This window comes from Convolutriloba macropyga, chromosome 4 (assembly GCF_964194025.1).
Source record: "Convolutriloba macropyga chromosome 4, txConMacr16.3, whole genome shotgun sequence".
Classification (NCBI taxonomy): Eukaryota; Metazoa; Xenacoelomorpha; order Acoela; family Convolutidae; genus Convolutriloba; species Convolutriloba macropyga.
The window spans coordinates 54,238,272-54,261,882 of NC_134471.1; positions in this window are offsets into that span (position 1 = coordinate 54,238,272).

Sequence of the window (23,611 nt, forward strand, 5' to 3'; positions counted from 1 at the left end):
GTGAGATTAAGAATGTCCCAAATAACTAGAGATCAAGACAAACAGTCGCAAGTTTTGCTCGGTTTCAACTACAGTACCACATTCGGTTTATAGTCTTAACAAAAACAATAGCTCAATTCGGCCAAGCGAGTGGTATAAAAACTAGAAAAACTAATGCTTGATGTCGTCGACCAAATGTGATTAGTTTTTGCAAAAAAGCTGCCGTTGGCAATAGAGTAACTAGTGTTGAAGAAATCAATAGCAGCGAATGCTTTACTGAACCGGCCTGATTGAAGTAACTAGAAAAAGAATGACTTAAGTAAGTCAATATAGTCTTTGTCTCCGAAGAAAAAATTATACATTCATCACCCTTCGTAACAGAGGTTGAAAAAACCGACTGCTCAATTAGAACAGATTAGCATTGTCAGTGGTCTAGTAAGTTCAAAGGAGTAAGGGCAGCCAGGATTGCATGAAATAAAAACATAAACAAAGTTTTGTGTTATTGATGAAAACGAGATATAAAAAACAAGCATATTTGGGCCCTTGCAGTGAAACAAAGCAATAATTCTCTAAACGACAAAAAAGGAAATTCCAAAGTGTGATAAAAAATTACAGTTCTTGCCACTCATGGGCAAAAGAAGACTTATAGGTGCCAAATTAGGAACAGGCGAAATCATCAATTTTTTAGTGCAAAGCATCCATTCTTTTTAAATTGGAAAAGTCTATTTGTCGAAATATTCATGCGTAACAAACACATAAACAATTCCTCTGGGGGACCAAAAATGTGAACATATGGGGCAGCGATTCTTTGTTAACAGTTCAGGAAAAACCTTGTGTTCGATTAAAAATCAGTGCATCACGTGCCGAAGAGGCAGACCACAAACAATGAATCATGCGATGAACGAGCTATCTGCAGAAATATTTGTTGATTCATCATCTTTCGCAATTGCTAAAGTAGACTTTTTTGGCCGTCCCACATTAAAAACTTTGCGTCAAACACAGAAGCGACAATTTTGTTTGCTCTAACAAATGTCTAACAGTGCCAACCCTGCATACAGAAAAAGTTCTAAAACTGGACAACTGAATTCTAAAAACGGAGTCTTCTAAAGACAATTATGCGGAGGAAAAAATACATCAGAACAAAATTGGGAGGGGAGAACTCTTTTTTATTTTTTTTGTTATGTTTTTTGAAATATTACTGACGATAGTGCCCAAGTAGGCAGAATTACAAAAAAAAATGAGACTCCGGTAACCCTGAAAAAGAATTTGGTTTTTTTACTTTCAGTATTTGACCCAATTGGTTTATTTAATTTATTCAGCGCTCACCGCGCAATTTTTGAAAAACATCTGTTTTTAGAATAGACAGCATTGCGACAATGATGTGGAACCCTGGGACGTAGCAGAATTTTTGAAGTGGAAAAAGAACTTCCTATTGTAGCTGAAAATAGCATTGATAGGTGATACTTCATTACAGTGACACACAGAGTGTTGAACTGCTTTCTTTTGCTGATGCGTCTGAAGACACGATTTGAGCCTTAAACATTTTTAAGTTTTCATTCGGAGGATTTTAGCAGACCTGGTTTTTTTCGTTGCAAATGCATGTTTAAACCAATCAGACATCTTTGATTAACACGCTCGCAATTGTCAGGAGCGGTTATGATAGTCAGATTAATAAAAACCAGACTGTCAATGAACACAAGCTTAGGATAAACAGTTGCAGTGTTTGGTCAGACTCACTCAACTATAGTACTAGACTGAAAACGTAGCTCTCATGTTTACCGGGAAAAAAGTGATGTTTACCGGGAACAAAATTAAACGGCATTGATTAAAAGCACAATTAAAAGACAAGCAATATCAAGCTATTGCACCAAGAACAGTTTGCTAAAGAGTCGATATCTCTCAAACCTGAAAAAGAAATTCAAATGAGCAGTAAGATTCAGTGTTTACAACAATTGTTGGCAAAAAGGGATTTATTTCTGCCAAAAGAGGAAAAACGTAATTTAAATTTCATTGCTATGCTCTCAAAGTTGTTATTTTATTCTTGTCTTACAGGCAGAAGAACAATTTTCAACAAGGGACTGAGTATGTGAGACTCATTCATTGTTTAGCAACGTTTGTGGATCACTGGTGTAAGAAACGTCTTGTGTACTATAAAAACTTTATCTGATGCCAAGGCGAAAGATCATGGATTATAAAACCTGTGATAGCCGATCTAACAATAGAAAAAGTTCTTGCCTCAACAGCTCATGCATTTGTTTGAACAAACTAATTTCGCTATTTCTGGTAAGCTTTTATTACAGAACTTACAGAACGGAAGGTTGTTGGTGTTGTCTTTTCAAACGTGTAGCAAAAAAAGTCGTGTTTATGGCTCCATAGTCATACGTTGAGATTTGTTTAAATCAGTTATGTTGTTATCAGCTCGAAGAAGCAAATAGATAAAACTAAAAAGTGATAACGGGACGAGCTTCGTTGCCGCAGAACGGCAGTTCAAGAGTGTTTAGCAGCCTGGTAAAGGAGCAGACTGGGGAACAATTACTTAAACAAAGGAAAAATTGAAGGCTCAATCCACCCATGGCACCTCCATTTGGGGGAGTATAGAACCGATTGGTCAGAAGTTGAAAAACGGCACTGTATGCAGTTTTGAGGGCGTCGATCAATTACTGAAGATGTTCTATCGACCACATTGCAACTTGCTGAGCAAACCTGGAACAAAAGAGCATCGACATCAGTCAATTTTGAGGTAAACTGCTTGTTTGCTATTAATCCAAAAGCGTTTTGATTGGTAACCTAAATCTTTGTCACCCATATTGACCATACGCAGACGAGTTTGTCAACCATTGAATGCTCTTTTCACGAACACATGCAAGCTTACTCCAATCGCATCTGGGACAGATTCAAAAAAAAGTATTTGCGGACATCGACCAATAGGTCAATGACAATAGGTCAATTACAAAATGACAATTCAAACCCAACAGAAATACGAAAGTTGATCTTTTTTGGTTGGCTGAAGAAAGTGACAAACAAAGGTATTACAAATTCCACAGGAAAAGACCATAAATTGATTAGATACGGATGTGGATTTTGCAGTTGTTCTGTTTTCGGAGTGAACTAAAGCAGTCGCCGTTTTCTTTGGGAATAATTAAGATTAAGCACTCTTTTGAGGAAAAGACTTCAAATAGTTGAAACCAACCCAGGTTGAGGTTCAGAAGCAAATTGCTTTTTGATCAGACCCAATCGAGCGCACACCGGTGTGTTCCAGACCGGAATTACAGGGTCTGGACAGAAATTTGAGCGCACTACAGTCTGATCCATAGTCTGGAGTTGGTCTGGCCAGAGGTCAATTTGGTCTGAAATGTCTGATTATAAGAGTATTCGAGCGCACTTGAGTCTTATCATATACGGTTCGAGCGCAATTGTGTCTGATCAGAAGCGCATTCGAGCGCACTTGAGTCTGATCATGAACGGATCGAGCGCAATATGGTCTGATCGGAAATGTTTTTGAACGCAATTGGGTCTGATCAGGGACCATTTCGAGCGCCATTTTTTTTCATTTTTTTTACTGACAGGTGTTGGCTCTACCAAGAGGCATCAAAAAAGCAGCGTACTGATCAGAGATTCATCTAAAGTTCAATAGCTCTGATCAGAAAAAAGGCTCCAGCTGATAGCAAAGGCCGGTACCCTTCAGAGGCAATTTATTTTGATTAACTCGAGACAACGATTTTTCTCATGGAAAGCTGTCTAATCTCATTCATTGAGTCAGATATATACACTTTACTGTACACCCAATTGTTCTCAGCAGTCGGGTTTCGTTTTCTTTAGCAATACTTTTTATAAATTATTTTTTCTTAGATGAATTAAATACTGCAAACATCAGTCTTTATGAAATGAATGTATTAGCGCAAAAATAAGAGATTTGTTCATAGGTAAACTTTCTCTGATCAGACTATTTTGAGCGCACTTGAGTCTGATCAGAATCGGTTTCGAGCGCGCTTCAGTCTGATCATAAATGGTTGCAAGAGCAATAGGGTCTGACTAAAATTGCTTCGAGCGCAACTGGGTCTGATCATAACCCTCTTCGAGCGCAGTTGAGTCTGATCATAGTCTGATTAAGGTCTGGGCAATTGTCTGAATTTGAGTCTGGACCATGGTCTGAAGATGGTCAGATCAGAACGCCTTCGGTCTGAAAAGTCTGATCAGAGACCCTTGTGTCTGGAAATGAGAGGTAACTTGTGTCTGGATAGTCTGATCAGGGTTAATTTCCGTCTGGAAATTCTGATCAGAGATAATTTCGGTCTGGAAAGTTTGATCAGACCAAAATTTGGGTAATATTCTTGCAGTATGCTATGCCCTAGTGTGTTATGCACCCGCAATTACAGAGCACATGTCATGGCCTAGTAGGCAATCATGTAAAGTTATGACGATAGTCCAAATGGCGGAAAGCTGCATAAAAAGCACAACTAAAATAGCAAAGTATGAGCGATGAATAAAAAAATTCGATACTGCGCAAAAAGATTATCTGTTTTTACAGATAGACATGAATCCATGTTTGCTTGCTTCTGACGCAAGTTACCGTCTGTGACGTGAGTGTTTCAATGAAACAACCCATAGTTAAAATGATGCCAAATCCCCTTGCAGCGCCATCAAATTACAATCAGTGTTTCTGGTCATTTTTTGGGTCTTTCCCATTATAGCAACCCCTCCCCCTCCCCCCCCCCCCCCGGTATAATTGTATAATTTCACGGGGGGGGGGGGGGGGGGGGGCTGTAATGGGAAAGACCCCATTTTTCTGTTCGTATCAAGTGAAACAAAACAAAACATAGCACAAACTATCCTACGCTTGTTTTTGTATAAGCTCTGGTCAGTTCTGTTACAAAAATTACGCTTAGTTTCAGGATATTTTGACGAGAGTTTCCAAATTTTTCTAAGGAAAAATTGAGGCTGTTCCCGGGCCGAGGTTTCACCCCTAACTCACCCCTAATTAGCCGGGATTAGGGTGTAATCCGTTTTCCACTGTTATTTATCGGGAAAAAGAGTGTAAGAGTGTAAATTTAAAAAATTTCGCTTTAATTACACTCTTTTATTCACTCTTTTTACACTCTTTACAAAGAGTGTAATTTAGGGTGGAATAATAAAAAATTACACTCTTGTAGAATTACCATTATAACCAAATTGAAACGTAAAATTGTAGTAGAAGTTTGCGCAGTGGTTAATGCAAAAGGTTAATGTACTATGTTCGACATAGGGAAGAGCAGGGGATCGATCCTCACTAATTCCTTCCACCTTCATTTTTAAAAATTACACTCTTGTAATTACACTCTTCCACCCTTAATTAAGCGGAGAAATAGGGATGTAATTTTTTTATTTTTACACTCTTTACACTCTTCTCCCCGTTATTTTTGGGGAAAATCCTCGGCCCGGGTTATAGTTACTACATCTAAGAATTTCTGGAGCCATTCTGTTTCGGACCCAGCTTATTGGGCAGAAACCTTTTCGCCCCAAGACGCAATATTTTACATGGTACTGTGCAATATAAACAACATATTTGTAGCTGGGGTTCATAAATGCCAATGGGGTGGTTAAAACTGCCAAAATTGAATAGATCATGGATTTCTTAATGCCTGAAAATAGTATCAACAATATGAAAGCAAAAGAAAAACAAAATGCACGAAGATAATAACTGTTTACCATGAAGGTGGTCTCCGACTTCGAACTAAAAAAAGTGTAAAAATTGAACATAAGCAAATGAAGTCAGCAAAAACTACTTGCTGTTCAAAGCAATCTTTTTGAATGCTTTAATTTGCCTGACTATTCTAATGATAAAACATCTAAAATGCTACTAAGTATTTGTTAGAACAAAATATTAGTCGCCCGAGGGACTGGGCCCGAGACTGGCTGGGCATGAGACCCTAGGGGACTAAGATTTTGCTCTAACGTATTTAGAGAACCAAATGGTACAAAAGTGTTGAATTTCTTTTTAAATTAAAGTTACTAGTACAATTTGGCGGATTATGAAAGAATAGTGTTCTTCTCAAAAAAATACAGGAGTTGAAATAACCTAAACGTCTACGATAGTAATGCAGCCAATTAATTAAAGTGGCTTGACTCAAGTGTTAATAGTTAGATTTCAACTGAGTTCAATTTTTTAGCAAAACTTTTCGGCAAAAAATATATAATAATTTGTTTTTCTTAAGTTCAAATTTCTATCAACTTTGATATGAACATTGGAATGTTTTCAATTTTTATATTGAAATGCTCAATCGTCACTCCGTTCTACAGATCTAATCCCCTTTCGACATTCTTTCAAAAGTTTTGAAGCTCAAACCCTAAAAAAATAGTGAAAATTTTCCTTTGGACGGAAAAAACCTTAGAGCATCATTAGAGCTATTTACTATTTTGATACAGCACTAATTTTTTTATATACGTGGGCTAAATTGTTGTGGTACTCGATGACTTGATGATGGTGCGGTTAATGACTTGATGCGGTACCCAAAATAGTACTTTATTTATGCAATAGTTAATCGAGATAATTGAGTTTTATCTTTTATACTACCTGCAGAAGCCACTGACAAAATCTGGAATTAATTGAAAACCAGTTAGTGATATGGTACAGGAATCATGTAACCTTCTTTGAAACTGGCGCTGTGACAAAGAATTTTTGGCCTCGTGGAAATGGTTGCCGAAGAGATCTGGCCTATCACAAAGTTAAGTAATGGTTAAGTGACTCTGCTTGAAGTCACTGAGAACTTCTGGCGTTTATCGAGAACCGCGAAGCGGTTCGAGATATTGAGTCAGAATTGCGAATTGACTTCTGCTGAGTCACTTAACCATGCTTAAAACGCGAAACACGCGTTTTAAATTAACGAAAATCAACGAAATTCAATTTCTGGCTAAGTAGCAACTTCTAGCATTTTAAACTCCGGCTCTCTAAACTTTCGGCATTTTAAAATGTGCGCGTGTGTTTTAAAATTACTTTTCGTTGTAATGTTTGTTTTTGTTTATGTAGCAGTATCGCGAAACAATTGACCAACTATAATAAATTCCTCATCAATAATCGATTAAAGCTAACAAATTTTAAAATGTCTTCAATATCACTGGGAACCAAATGACCAGTATATTAACACCGTTTTTTGACTACTTTTGTTGACGTATCGAGTAATTAATTGATTGAAAGCAAATCGAAGGATAAACAACGAGTGCCAAAAATATTGCTGCTCAAAGGTGTTTATTTGACAAGTGTGCACAACTTTCGAATGCATTAATTTAGTTGTCCTAGAAACAACACTGTTCATTGATACTGAAGATTACCTAAGAGAACCTAGGGTACGCTTTCATCGGTCACTAGAATTTGCAGAGAGTTTAATTTCAAAGTTTGAAATTAGACTAAAAGATGTAGACGTCTTTTTTTGCCCTCTTCTTATTGTCTTAATCTAAGACACTAAGCTTAGGGCAGAAAACTGAACTTAGTTGGAAATCTAACTTTAGACACTTGAATCAAGCCGCTATGAAAATGAGGCGCTTAACTAACGGTGACGGCGACGTTTAATTTGTTTCAACTCTTGTATTTTTCAAAGAACACTTTTCTCTCACTAATGTACAAAATTGAACTCTAATTTCAACTTAAATTTTTTTAAATTATCAGCAGTTGTTTTAACAATTTTGCTCAACTTAAAATTGTGATAGATCAAAAAAAGCATAATTAAACTCAAAGGAAAACTCTTTTGTTTGGCTTTTCATCATAACTTTTACCTCGTAAAAATATGGTGCTAACTTACTTTTGCCGTTCAGTATAAAAATAATGGAGTCTTTCCCATCATAGCCCCCTCCCTCATCTTAGTGGTCAGATAAACAGGTTTTTCCCATTATAGCGCCCCCCATGAAGTTATAGCCCCCATGAAATAATAGCCCCCATGAAATTATAGACCCTATTATGGTATAATTACCATTATGGGGTGGCTATAGGCTATAACCAATATCCCCCAATCATGGTAATTATATTATAATGGGTGTGGGCTATAATTTCATGAGGGGGGGGGGCTACAGTGTGCACGACCTTCGAATGCATTTATTTAGTTGTCATGGAAACCACTGATCATTGATACCGATGATTACTTAAGAGACCCTAGGGTACGATTTCGTCGTTCACTGAAATTGCGAGGTAAAAAGTTTAGTTTTGAAGTTTGAAATTAAACTAAAAGATGTGGACGTCTAATTTTGCCCTAGATTTATTGTTCTAATTTAGGACACTAAGTTTAGGAAGTTTAGGGCAGAATACTGAACTTTGCTGGAAACCTAATCTTTTGACACTTGGATCAAACCACTGTAAATAATTGCCCGCTTCACTATCGGAGACGGCGTCGGTTAACTTTTTTCAACTCTATTGTTTTTTGAAAGAAAATTTTTCTTTCACGAATCTCCAAAATAATACTCTTCTAATGAAATTCAATAATTTTGTACTCCTTCGTTCTCTAATTACTTTTGATCAGAATTGTAATCCCCCCTCGGGACTCGTGCCCATCACTCGGGTGACTAAAATTTTGTTCTAACATATACATAACTGTCCTCTGATGCTACTCTTGAGGACAGTTTACGTAATAGCTAATGTTTTTGGATAGTTAACGTAACAAGTAGCTGAATTATTGAATTGTTGACTTGCGTTGAAGACGAACTGTGTTTGACGAACTGTGATACATAACGTACGTCTGTATATTTTGTCATTTTATATGATGGATGAGTTTACCTCCAGAATCAATAAACATTGTTGTTCGCAGGACAGCCCTATTGAGGTGCATAAAAAACGCACACTTGTAAATCAAACGTACTATATGACGGCTTTAGGAACTCGTTGCTAATGGTTGCATTTGGCCTCGGGATTTGTTCTAACCCATTGATTACTGTGTCCAAGAGCAGGAGTCTAATATACGCTCACTTCAAAAATGACCCAAGACTTGTTTTGATTAGAATGAACATTAAAAAAAGTGCTGAATAAAACTTAATCCCCATCACAGTTTTGCTAAATATTTGCGATATTTCGCGGCTAAATCATCTGTGGAGTTACTTAAGTTGGAAACCTGCAATTTCAAACCCCAAGACGCAAAATATGTGCAAAACTGCCAAAATTCAATAGATCATGGATTTCTTAACGCCTGGTAATTGGATCAAGAATATGAAAGCAAAAGATAAACAAAGTGCACGAAGATCATAACGGTTTACTATGACGGTTGTCTCCAACTTCGAACTGAATAAAAAGAGTAAAAATTGCACTTAAGCAAATGAAGTCAGCAATTCTCTTCAAAGCAATCTCTTTGAATGCTTAAATTTGCCTCACTTTGCTAATGATAAAACATCTAAAATGCTACTAAGTATTTGTTTGAACAAAATATTAGTCGCCCGAGGGACCGGGCCCAAGACTTGCTGGGCATGAGACCCGACGGGACAAAGATTTTGCTCTAACAAATTCAGAGAACCAAAAGTGTTGAACTTCAGTTGAAACTAACGTTTAGAGTACAATTTGGCGGATTATGAAAGAAGTGATCTTCTCAAAAGTATACAGGAGTTGAAATAAACTAAACGTCTCCAATAGTGAAGCAGCCAATTAATAAAATGGTTTGACTCAAGTAATAAAAGTTAGATTTTCAAATGAGTTAAGTTTTTTGTCGCAAAATACTAGCAACATTTTTAGGAAAAAAAATCCTATATTATTTGTTTTTTTTTACTTCAAATTTCTGTCAACTTTGATATGAACATTGGAATGTTTACAATTGTTATGTTGAAATGCTCAATCGTCAGTCCGTTCAACAGATCTAATCACCTTTTGACATTCCTTCAATAGTTTTGAAGCTCGAACCCTATAAACAAATAATGCAACGCTCTACATAATGTCAATGTTGACATAGTGAACATTATTTTTGCTTTTAACAAAAGTTGCAAATCTTCGACGTGAAAATTTTCCTTTGGGAGGAAACAACGTTAGAGCATCTTTAGAGCTATTTACTATTTTCATACAGCACTGATTTTTATTATATACGTGGGCTAAATTGTTGCGGTACACGATGACTTGATGATGGTGCGGCGAATGACTTGATGCGGTACCAAAAAAAAGTTTTTTTTATTTACGCAATAATTAATTGAAATAATTGAGTTTTATCTTTTGTACTACCTGCAGAAGCCACTGACAAAATCTGGAATTAATTGAAAACCAGGTAGTGGTATGCGATGGCAACCAAAATTTAAAATTGACTTCAACAGGAATCACGTAACCTTCTTTGAAACACGAAGTGGCAAGGTTTAAAACTCGCGCTGTGTAAAAAAAATTTTGGCCTTGTGGAATCTGTTGCTGAAGAGATCTGGCCTATCAAAATTTGTACTTTAGGTAATGGTTAAGTGACTCTGCTTGAAGTCACTGAGAACTTCTAGCCTTTATCGAGAACCCAAAGCGGTTCGAGATATTAAGTCAGAATTGCGAATTGACTTCTGCTGAGTCACTTAACCATGCTTAAAACGCGAACCACGCGTATTGAATAAACGAAAGTCAACGAAATTCAATTTCTGGGTAAGTAGCAACTTCTGGCATTTTAAACTCTTGCTCTGTAAACTTTCGGCATTTTAAAATGTGCGCGTGTGTTTTAAAATTTCTTTTCAACTATACTAAATTTTTTCATCAATTATCGATTAAAGCTAAAAAATTTTACCTCGTCTTCAATATCACTGGAAACCACATCACCAGTATATTAACACCGTTCTTTGAATACTTTTGTTGACGTATCGAGTAATTAATTGATTGAAAGGAAATCGAAGGATGAATAACGAGTGACAAAAACATTGCTGCTCTTGTAGTACACAAAAGAATTTGATGTATGACATGCTCATATAATACATATTGAATGCACTATTCAAAATTTTTACAAAAAATGGGTGAACAAAAAGAGATGGTTACTAAGAGTAAACCGGATTTTAACAATATAAAGAAAGCATCATAAATAATGCTGGTAATCATCACAGAATTTCATCATGACGGGAGACGTCAAAGAAAATTTGTTCGTGACCCGATTCTTCAGGCAGGTAAACCTGTTATCTGTTAGTTTAACTAACAGGGACCTGTTCGGTAGAAAATTAATATGAGTGAATCCCAAAGAGATTAACGAAAATGGGTAAAAATGACCTAAAGTTAATCAACCATTGATAGGACCGAAACCAAAGACCGTATTCGAAACTAAACCTCAAATGATTGAGCTGCCTTTCTCTAAATAGCTTTACATCTTCTCATCTAATGAAATTACTTGTATTTCCAATCAAAAATTCTCACGAAAAAACCTCCCAACCCAAACCGTAACCGTACACAGTGCACGGATATTACACTGGCGACAGTGATTTAAGGAAAAAGTTAATTTGTTGAAACCTTTAACAAATTTGTCGTAGGAAGTAGGAAGACGCAAATAAAAATCACTTTAACCCGAGAACTCGAGAAACGAAATAATCTCGGGAAAATTACATAAAACACAAGATCTAGGATAACAAATCAGCAATTTCCACCAAATTCCACCATGTTTTGTGGGAGTAAGATGTAGAAGTCACAGTGGAATCAGTCGCAGGAAGTCAGTTTTCACAAGTGAGAATTTACTTGCGTGGGTCTAACTTTTAATCGTTGGTGAAGAGAGAAAATTACTTGTGTGGGAAGAGGGCATCATACCAAGTGAGTAGAAGGAAACAGTGTTCTCTAGTTATTGTTGATATTTTAAACTGATTGCAACTGCGTTCGTCTTTTTAGTCTAAGAAATTGTTTTTTCTTTTGATCTTAGTGGCTAAATTGACCTTTGGATAACGATCGGCATAACCATCGGGAATGAAACTGCAGGATATTTGCGTTGTAAAATCAATTAAAATAATTGCGTTGTTTTGTACTCTGAAAGTAATATATTGAATTATTCTGAAATAACCACTAATTTAAAAAAAAAGTTGATCATGTAACAATAAGCAGGAGAAAAAAAGAATTTGTTATAAAGAGAGACGAACGTATAGAATGTCTGCTGGGAATTGATTTCCTGAAAACCAATAAATATGTATTGAACTTACACGAAGAGGAACTATATAGCAGTCATTTTAAAATTTCAATACCGCTTACCGCGGAAAAAACGCAAGGTGTTCAGGTTTTTGAGATTGCGGGACAAAATACTTACATACAGAATAAAACGAAAGTCTAATGAGAATTAGATTAGCTGATGAAAACGGAGAAGAAATTCCGGGAGGGGAAAGATTAGTGGAAGCAATTGAAGATTTTGAACTAAGGACTGGTTTGCTTTTAGCCGCATGTATGATATCAATGAAAGAGATATTAAGTCAGAATTGCGAATTGACTTCTGCTGAGTCACTTAACCATGCTTAAAACGCGAACCAAGCGTATTAAATAAACGAAAGTCAACGAAATTCAATTTCTGGGTAAGTAGCAACTTCTGGCATTTTAAACTCTTGCTCTGTAAACTTTCGGCATTTTAAAATGTGCGCGTGTGTTTTAAAATTTCTTTTCAGCTATACTAAATTTTTTCATTAATTATCGATTAAAGCTAAAAAATTTTACCTCGTCTTCAATATCACTGGAAACCACATCACCAGTATATTAACACCGTTCTTTGAATACTTTTGTTGACGTATCGAGTAATTAATTGATTGAAAGGAAATCGAAGGATGAATAACGATTGACAAAAACATTGCTGCTCTTGTAGTACACAAAAGAATTTGATGTATGACATGCTCATAAAATACATATTGAATGCACTATTCAAAATTTTTACAAAAAATGGGTGAACAAAAAGAGATGGTTACTAAGAGTAAACCGGATTTTGACAATATAAAGAAAGCATCATAAATAATGCTGGTAATCATCACAGAATTTCATCATGACGGGAGACGTCAAAGAAAATTTGTTCGTGATCCGATTCTTCAGGCAGGTAAACCTGTTATCTGTTAGTTCAACTAACAGGGACCTGTGCGGTAGAAAATTAATATGAGTAAATCCCAAAGAGATTAACGAAAATGGGTAAAAATGACCTAAGGTTAATAAACCATTGATAGAACCGAAACCAAAGACCGTATTCGAAACTAAACCTCAAATGATTGAGCTGCCTTTTTCTAAATAGCTTTACATCTTCTCATCTAATGAAATTACTTGTATTTCCAATCAAAAATTCTCACGAAAAAACCTCCCAACCCAAACCGTAACCGTACACAGTGCACGGATATTACACTGGCGACAGTGATTTAAGAAAAAAGTTAATTTGTTGAAACCTTTAACAAATTTGTCGTAGGAAGTAGCCAGACGCAAATAAAAATCACTTTGACCCGAGAACTCGAGAAACGAATTAATCTCGGGAAAATTACATAAAACACAAGATCTAGGATAACAAATCAGCAATTTCCACCAAATTCCACCATATTTTGTGGGAGTAAGTTTTAGAAGTCACAGTGGAATCAGTCGCAGGAAGTCAGTTTTCACAAGTGAGAATTTACTTGCGTGGGTCTAACTCTTAATCGTTGGTGAAGAGAAAAAATTACTTGTGTGGGAAGAGGGCATCATACCAAGTGAGTAGAAGGAAACAGTGTTCTCTAGTTATTGTTGATATTTTAAACTGATTGCCACTGCGTTCGTCTTTTTAGTCTAAGAAATTGTTTTTTCTTTTGATCTTAGTGGCTAAATTGACCTTTGGATAACGATCGGCATAACCATCGGGAATGAAACTGCAGGATATTTGCGTTGTAAAATCAATTAAAATAATTGCGTTGTTTTGTACTCTGAAAGTAATATATTGAATTATTCTGAAATAACCACTAATTTAAAAAAAAAGTTATGCAAAAATAAGCATGTAACAATAAGCAGGAGAAAAAAAAACTAAAGCACCTAATATCATCCTTGTCGTTATTAGAAAAAAATATTATAAACATCAATAAAACAGTACAAATCGGAGTTCAGCTAGAATTAATTTGAAATATTAAAAAGAAATTAGGTGGGACAGTCCACTATGAGACTGTAAATTAAAACTTCTTTAAACTTAAGAAAGGAAATACCATATTGAAATAAGCGTTAGGTTTTATCACCAAAATTTTTTTAGACAGTAAAATAAAGAGAGTGTTATAGATATTCTTAGATAAAAAGAGAAAAAACCTTCCAGTGACAATCTGCTTGGTAATTATTTTATAGAATCTATTATTTTCATCAACTAAACAAAGTTTAAATAGGGCACAATACAAGTAAGGGAACAGCAAAATGGCAACGGGTTCGACCTCTAGAATGCCATTACTGGAATCGATTACAGGTTCAAACGACTTGGAAAGCTACGTGACGCATTTTGAGCTCTTAGCGGAACTAAAAAAGTGGAAAAACAACTGAAGGAGATCCAGCTCGCGAAGTTGATGAACGACCGCATCACTTTGCAATTAGGCTAAAAAAATCTGCCATAGAGCTCTATCGCACTCTACCGCAAGTTACCGGAAAAAATTATGATGAATGCGTTAAAGCTTTTCGAGAACACTATCGATAACAACCAGTCGTTTTCCTGGGATGGCTAGCTCGCCGCGTACAGCAACCAGGCAAAAACTGACAGATATTCTGGTAGGTTTAAAGCATTTGGCTTTGAAAGCTTACCCCACGCCACGGAATCGCAGGACATTAGAGACCCTCTGGTACTGAGGGGATTCCTAGAAGGAATCAACCATAGTCAGGTGAGGTTGAATCTCAGAAAGCAAATCGGCGACAAGGATACGAAAAATAAATTAGTTTTGGAACGAGCACTGCATCTGGAAGCCGTAAAAAGAATAGAGGAGGAAGCGCAAACACCGAAAGTTGCGGTAATTAGAAGGGATGAAACGAAAGATTTAGTGGAGGCCGTCACCAAGCTTGTAAACCAATTGTCAGTATATGACAAACAGCGAGAAAACCATCGGAACCAATCTAGGGAGCGAAGTAATTCCCGGGGCTAATGGGGTGACGATAGACGTGATAGAGGACAGCAACAAGATCGTGGGTTCAACGATCGGCGGTGATTTCCAACGCCAGGACCTAGTCACCGAGACAGATCTTTCGGAAGAGATGAACCATCAAGGAGGAACGACAGGCACGGTTTCAACTGCAGAGCCTGTGGACAGGAAGAACACATTTCGAGGAATTGCCGAAATTGTTATCTATGTGGAAGTTCCCAACACTTGAAAAGAAAATGCCCTTTCAAAAAGAAAACCACCCAGAACTGTAATGTTATTAGAATTCGTTCGACAAACACAATTAAATGTCTAAACGCAGAAGTCATATTTCAAGGGAACAGATGCGTTGGATTAATAGACAGTGGAAGTAGTATATCGCTTTGGAGCTGGTCCACATACGAAAAACTAGACAAACCGGGAATTGTGCAAACATACACAAAGCCAGTGTTAATATCCAATAATTCAACTGTCAAAATAATAGGAAGAGTAACGCTGTTGGTACAGTTACAAACATGACTTCCGGAGGATGAACAAGAATTTGTTATAAAGAGAGACGAACGTAAAGAATGTCTGCTGGGAATTGATTTCCTGAAAACCAATAAATATGTATTGAACTTACACGAAGAAGAACTATATAGCAGTCATTTTAAAATTTCAATACCGCTTACCGCGGAAAAAACGCAAGGTGTTCAGGTTTTTGAGATTGCGGGACAAAATACTTACATACAGAATAAAACGAAAGTCTAATGAGAATTAGATTAGCTGATGAAAACGGAGAAGAAATTCCGGGAGTGGAAAGATTAGTGGAAGCAATTGAAGTTTTTGAACTAAGGACTGGTTTGCTTTTAGCCGCCTGTTTGATATCAATGAAAGATGGTTCTAGTTTGATAAAAGCTTAATTCTGACGGACGCACCAGTGACCGTGTATAGAACAACTAAAATAGCAACTTATTTTGAAAACAAACAGAACTTTGTTTTGAATGGAATTTTCACAAATCAAAATAAGCCAAAAACATTGGAAACTTTTCAAATATGAAAACACGCAAATTTGGAAGGTTCTAATCTAAATAACCAGCAGAAAGAGAAAGTATAGGAATTGTTCATGAGACATCAACAAGTTTTCTCTCGAAACTCGGATGACTTAGGATATTGTGACAAAAGTAAACACCAAACTAAACTCAACAAAGATGCACAGCCGTTCAGAAGAAATTATTGCGATATGAGCTATGAGCAAAGAAAAGCAATGAAAAAAATTGTCGAAGATCTAGAGGATGCAAAATTATTTGAACCAACCCATTTGTATTGGGCAGCACCATCAATATTGGTGAAAAAGAAAGATGGCAGCTACATAATAGTTGTATATTACAGAGGTTTGAAGAAAAAAATCGAGAAAACCAGTTGGCCGCTACCAAGAACAAATGACGTTATTGGCTCTCTAGACGGAAATTGTTACTTTTCCAATATCGATTTAACATCGGGATATTTTCAATTGGCTCTCGATGAAGAGTCGCAGAACGTGACAGCTTTTGTAACACCAATGGGACTCTACAAGTGGAAGAGATTAACCATGGGTTTGGCGTCAGCGCCAGGAGCGCTCCAAATTTTAATGGAATTGATCATGGCGGGACTCTCCTATGAAGTGGCTTTACTATACTGGACGACATAATCATCTTCGGTTGATCCTTTGAGGAGCATCTCAACCGTCTAGATCTTGTACTTGGACGACCTAAAGACGCTGGATTGAAAATAAAAAGCTCAAAATGTAGATTTTTTCAGGAACAATTCGTTTCCTGCGACACATTGTATCAAATAAAAGCGCAGAAGTGGATCCGGAGAAAGTAGCAGCAGTCAGTAAATTGAAAAGCCCTGGAACAGTAAAAGAATTGAGAGCTATATTAGGACTTGTTGCTTTTTACTGAAGATTCATAAAAGAGTTTGAAAAATAGCAGAGCCACTTTATAAGCTATTAAAGAAAAAAGAACGCTTTTCTTAGAGCAAAGAGTATGAATCAGCAGTTGAACGACTAAAACAAGCACTACAGAAAGCACCAATTTTTGGCATTGGCGCAATTATTTCCCAAAAAAAAACAATGGGGTGAAAAAGTTATTGCATACGCAAGAAAAACACTCAGCAAAGTCAACGAAATAATTTTGCGACAAAACGAGAACTTTTTGCAATAGTTTATTTCACTCGATATTCCAGAAATTATCTTCTGGGACAAATGTTTTTAATTGTTACTGACCATAGGGCCCTCGCGTGGTTATATAGTTATAAGGAACCCAACGGATTATTGGCCAGGTGGAAAGAAAAGCTCGAACAGTTTGGTTTTGAAATAAAACACGACGCGGGAAAGAAGATCCCTCACGCAGACTGTCTATCGAGAGTTCCACAGACTAAAAACCAAGCCAAGGACTGCAATCAAGTGAACCAAGTAAATACGGAAGACAAAAATATCTGTTCCACTGGACTAGTGAAATCTGTTGAACAACTAGTTGAACATAAGAAAAATGCAGACGACCTAATTATACTAAGAAATTGGGTTAAGAACGGGAAATGCCCTCAAAGAAAAAAACATGGCAGGAGCGTCTAGGGCAATGTGGAAACCTTGGACTGATTTCAGAAACATACGAATTAAAAATAATCTAATTAAGAGAGAGAAACTTATTTTGGAATAACAATTTAACACAAACAGTCATTCAGAGATCACTTTTAAAAGAAGTTCTACCTTTCCTTCAAGGACATTGCGGACATTTTAGTATAGCCAAAACATTTGATTGGTTTCGAGAACGATTTTGCTGGCCCAGGATGAGAAAAGATGTTCACGAGTGGGTAACTTCTTGCGAAGTATGCTGTCAAAAGAAGTCTCCACAACAGAAACACACACAGCCTGATAACGTGGAAACCAAGTCACCCATTTTGGCAAGTCACCTTGGACATTATGGGACCTTTGCCGAGTCAAGTGGTAACAAATACATTCTGTCTTTTGGATATCAGTTAAAAAAAAATGGTATGAAGCAATTCCCATGAGCAACTAAGAAGCTTCAACGGTAGCTAAGGCTTTTGTAAACGCATGGGTTTCGAGATTTGGTTGTCCGGCAAATTTGCATAGCGACAAGAGCAGTAACTTTATGTCGAATCTTTTAAAGAACATGTGTGAAGAGCTGGGAACTAACAGGACATCAACGACAGCTTACCATCCTCAAGAAAACGCAATGATAGGACTCACCAATTGCACAATTGGAGAGAGTCTGGCAAAATTTGTGGGTGAACATGACAACACCTGCAGCAACTTCTTTCCGATATTAATGATGGCGTACAGATCATCAATTCACTCTGTTACCAAGTACAGCCCCTTTTATCTTCTTTTTGGGCAATCATGCGCGCTGCCGATTGGTTGCATGTATCAAAAAAAAACAAACCAAAATCTACCCGACCTTAAGTGATTACGTTGGTTGCTTGAAAGACGAACTACAAACGTGCCATGAACTGGTACGGGAAAGCATGGATGTGGGGCAAGAAAGACAAAAACCTACTATGAACGTAGCAGATTTGGACCACAAAATGAAGTAGGTGATTTAGTAATGGTGTTCAACCCCAGAATGAAAAGTGGCCAGATAAAGATATTTAAATCCTTTTACAGTGGACGCAGGTAGTACGTGAAAAATTCAACAATCTAAACTTTTTTATTTAATATGTGAAAACGAAAAAACAACAAAAAGTCCACTACAATCGACTCAAACGTTTTAACAGTAGAAGTGCTACCACTGATAGAAAAAACCTAAGAAGGCAAAGAGTGAACCGAGAATACCACAAAATGACATTACAGAGGACAACGATTTTGTGAAAATTGAACTATTCACTCCAAAATTGAGTGACACAGGAAGAAGTGAAGTTAGTCCTGATTGGAATAATAGTCAAATTAACCATAATACTGAAACTCAAAATGAGACAGTCAAGGAGGGATTGTTTGAAACACCAATGGGTGGGAGTACAAGAGAACCAAAGAATACTAACACAAACAACAAAAGCAGAAGCACAAGGATACCTGCGCCAAAAGCAGCGACACAGCAGAAGCGGGATAGCTTGGTGGCAACATCCGAAAGGAGTGAAGGCGAAGAATTTTCAAATAGAAGCAAGGCTTCTACTTCGCAAAAAGTTACCGAACGACGATATCATACAAGAAGTGCGTCGGGAATAACAAGACCACGGAAACTCAAAGACTATTTTTTATTCAAGGATAACAATTTAGTTGAAAAATTCGATAATGACGTATTTTTTTTAAAAAGGTGATACGACAAAATGCAGCGCGCGTGGAACCCACATTGGAAAATACAGTTGAACTGGAAACTTTTCCAACTGGTTAGCATAGTAGGTTTTTCACAATCCTTAGAGATTGTGGGGTATGATTGTGAGAACATTCTGCAGACGCAAAAATTTGCCATGACGGAACCGCAGAAATGCGAAACGTCACATATAAATGAGGAGCAGGTAAACAAAAGAGGACTCATCTACGCCGAGAGCAGCATGAATTAACTAAAATAATGCATGTACAGGGCTGCATATACGGTAATTGTGCTGAAAAAACGTGGTTGGTATGACGACGCAACTTAATTATACAAAAAATTACAAATAATTCAACGTTTTACCCAATAAAAGAATCAGTCAGCAAAAACCTATGGCAGGGTCACAAAGCGCGGTTACCGGGTCTTGGTGACTTTGAATTCAGGGCTCCTAAAGAAGTCCTTATTGAGATGAATGTTGGCCCAACCGACGCAGAGTTTGTTGAGAAGGTAGCAAAAACATTCATGAAAGGCGGAGATGAGAAAGGAGTGATTTATGTCTACCCGTGGATTGGATCAATCCAAAAGGTGAAACACAGAAAGGTAGCATCATGATAAATGCTGAAATTTTCATGGCGACTTTGTTCATTGAAACTAGGGAAGTGAATGATGGAACATGGTTATATTTTAAAGACCCTCTGAAACAGGAGCAGACCTTGTTATATCAAGGGCACACATTTGATATAGATTCAGTACAATATTTGTTCGACCAAGAATAAAAAACAAATACCTTAACGATAGTTAATTTTTCAGACTCGATAACAGCAAAATAGTCGGCGCTGGAAACAAAAAGTACTTGACGAGCAGATTAGACAGAAAAAGACATTTAGTTGTTCAGTTGAAGAACAGGACAAAACAGATAGACAATGTTCAGCTTTTTGAAACAAACCACAGAAATTTGTTCTACACAAATGAAACATTGACGGCCATGGAAAAAATTTTTTCACCAACAGATGTATCTGACACAGATCTCAAGGACATAAAACTCGGCCAACTTTTTGTGTGGGATTTTCAAGGCATTTTTAAAAATCTGAAAAAAAAAGAGTTATTAAATTGTCGTATAGAAAAATTGCATAGGGCTATGACTTTAACGCCCCCAATTAACGGAAACTCACACCAGATTTTCCTAAATCAACGAAACGCTCTGGGTACAAACTCAGAAAGAGCGGGAGGAATACTTTAGGTCCATAGGTGCGCTAAAGTTATCGTACGTAATAAAGAAAACCAGTTTTGTACCGAAGAAGTACCAATTAGGGTGTCTAATGACATCAGTTCAGAATGAATTAAAAACATGGATCCTATTTCTAGAGTATTCTATAGAATTTTCACCCTAATTAATTGCAAACACATATACCCGAAAGCTCTTGAATTGCAGAATGGCCCATGGATAACATATGGCCGACGACTACAACTGATTGATAAAACCAATGATATGCCTAATTACAGAGTTAAGTTCAATTGGTCAACTTCCGCGCCAATGGAAGGGTTTTTCAATGACAAAGACCTGGAACTCAGCAAGAGGGCCCAAAGATTAAGGCATTTGAGAAAAACGATAACAGGAAGAGAAGTTTTCTTGGGACAAGGACGTTTATATGAGCATGAGACTCTAGAGTATTTCAACACGGCCTTTGAAGTACAATCAACAGTGGCATGAAATGCTGATTGTTGAATACTTGTGTAGTGAAGTGAAACAAATCTGGCATGTGGCCCGGGAAATAACCATCAGTTTGATAACTATAATTATTTGGATCTATTATGTTTGGTAGGTGTGTTTCTTTCAATGGATATGCTACCCAGTGTCACCAATCTTGTACTTGCACTGCAACCCATTAACCCAATGGGGAACTAGGTTATTTTCATCATCTAAAACAACGTACAAAGGAACAAAAACTGACAAGAAAAAGGACAGTTGAACGGTGTGATGGTGAAACAAACATCGTAGTTAATAAATCAAAAAAGGCAAAATCTGTACCAGATATGACAGAAATAGAGATTGACACATTAGATTAATTTAAGTGTATGATATGAAGGAATGGCAGAACCAAAAATCCGCGATTATTGCTACTATCTATCCGAGTTGTTCAAGGGGCCACAACCAGTACTATCCAAAATTAACCATAGTACTGAAACTCAAAATGAGACAGTCAAGGAAGGATTGTTTGAAACACCAATGGGTGGGAGTACAAGAGAATCAAAGAATACTAACACAAACAACAAAAGCAGAAGCACAAGGATACCTGCGCCAAAAGCAGCGACACAGCAGACGCGAGATAGCTTGGTGGCAACATCCGAAAGGAGTGAAGGCGAAGAATTTTCAAATAGAAGCAAGGCTTCTACTTCGCAAAAAGTTACCGAACGACGATATCATACAAGAAGTGTGTCGGGAATAACAAGACCACGGAAACTCAAAGACTATTTTTTATTCAAGGATAACGATTTAGATGAAAAATTCGATAATGACGTATTTTTTTTAAAAAAGGTGATACGACAAAATGCAGAGCGCGTGGAACCCACATTGGAAAGTACAGCTGAACAGGAAACTTTTCCAACTGGTTAGCATAGTAGGTTTTTCACAATCCTTAGAGATTGTGGGGTATGATTGTGAGAACATTCTGCAGACGCAAAAGTTTGCCATGACGGAGCCGACGAAATGCGTCACATATAAATGAGGAGCAGGTAAACAAAAGAGGACTCATCTACGCCGAGAGCAGCATGAATAAACAAAAATAATGCATGTACAGGGCTGCATATACGGTAATTGTGCTGAAAAAACGTGGTTGGTATGACGACGCAACTTAATTAAACAAAAAATTACAAATAATTCAACGTTTTACCCAATAAAAGAATCAGTCAGCAAAAACCTATGGCAGGGACACAAAGCGCGGTTACCGGGTCTTGGTGACTTTGAATTCAGGGCTCCTAAAGAAGTCCTTATTGAGATGAATGTTGGCCCAACCGACGCAGAGTTTGTTGAGAAGGTAGCAAAAACATTCATGAAAGGCGGAGATGAGAAAGGAGTGATTTATGTCTACCCGTGGATTGGATCAATCCAAAAGGTGAAACACAGAAAAGTAGCATCATGATAAATGCTGAAATTTTCATGGCGACTTTGTTCATTGAAACTAGGGAAGTGAATGATGGAACATGGTTATATTTTAAAGACCCTCTGAAACAGGAGCAGACCTTGTTATATCAAGGGCACACATTTGATATAGATTCAAAACAATATTTGTTCGACCAAGAATAAAAAACAAATACCTTAACGATAGTTAATTTTTCAGACTCGATAACAGCAAAAATAGTCGGCGCTGGAAACAAAAAGTACTTGACGAGCAGATTAGACAGAAAAAGACATTTAGTTGTTCAGTTGAAGAACAAGACAAAACAGATAGACAATGTTCAGTTTTTTGAAACAAACCACAGAAATTTGTTCTACACAAACGAAACATTGACGGCCATGGAAAATTTTTTTCACCAACAGATGTATCTGACACAGATCTCAAGGACATAAAACTCGGCCAACTTTTTGTGTGGGATTTTCAAGGCATTTTTAAAAATCTGAAAAAAAAGAGTTATTAAATTGTCGTATAGAAAAATTGCATAGGGCTATGACTTTAACGCCACCAATTAACGGAAACTCACACCAGATTTTCCTAAATCAACGAAACGCTCTGGGTACAAACTCAGAAAGAGCGGGAGGAATACTTTAGGTCCATAGGTGCGCTAAAGTTATCGTACGTAATAAAGAAAACCAGTTTTGTACCGAAGAAGTACCAATTAGGGTGTCTAATGACATCAGTTCAGAATGAATTAAAAACATGGATCCTATTTCTAGAGTATTCTATAGAATTTTCACCCTAATTAATTGCAAACACATGTACCCGAACGCTCTTGAATTGCAGAATGGCCCATGGATAACATATGGCCGACGAATACAACTGATTGATAAAACCAATGATATGCCTAATTACAGAGTTAAGGTCAATTGGTCAACTTACGCGCCAAAGGAAGGGTTTTTCAATGACAAAGACCTGGAACTCAGCAAGAGGGCCCAAAGATTAAGGCATTTGAGAAAAACGATAACAGGAAGAGAAGTTTTCTTGGGACAAGGACGTTTATATGAGCATGAGACTCTATAGTATTTCAACGCGGCCTTTGAAGTACAATCAACAGAGGCATGAAATGCAGATTTTTGAATACTTGTGTAGTGAAGTGAAACAAATCTGGCATGTGGCCAGGGAAATAACCATCAGTTTGATAACTATAATTATTTGGATCTATTCTGTTTGGTAGGTGTGTTTCTTTCAATGGATATGCTACCCAGTGTC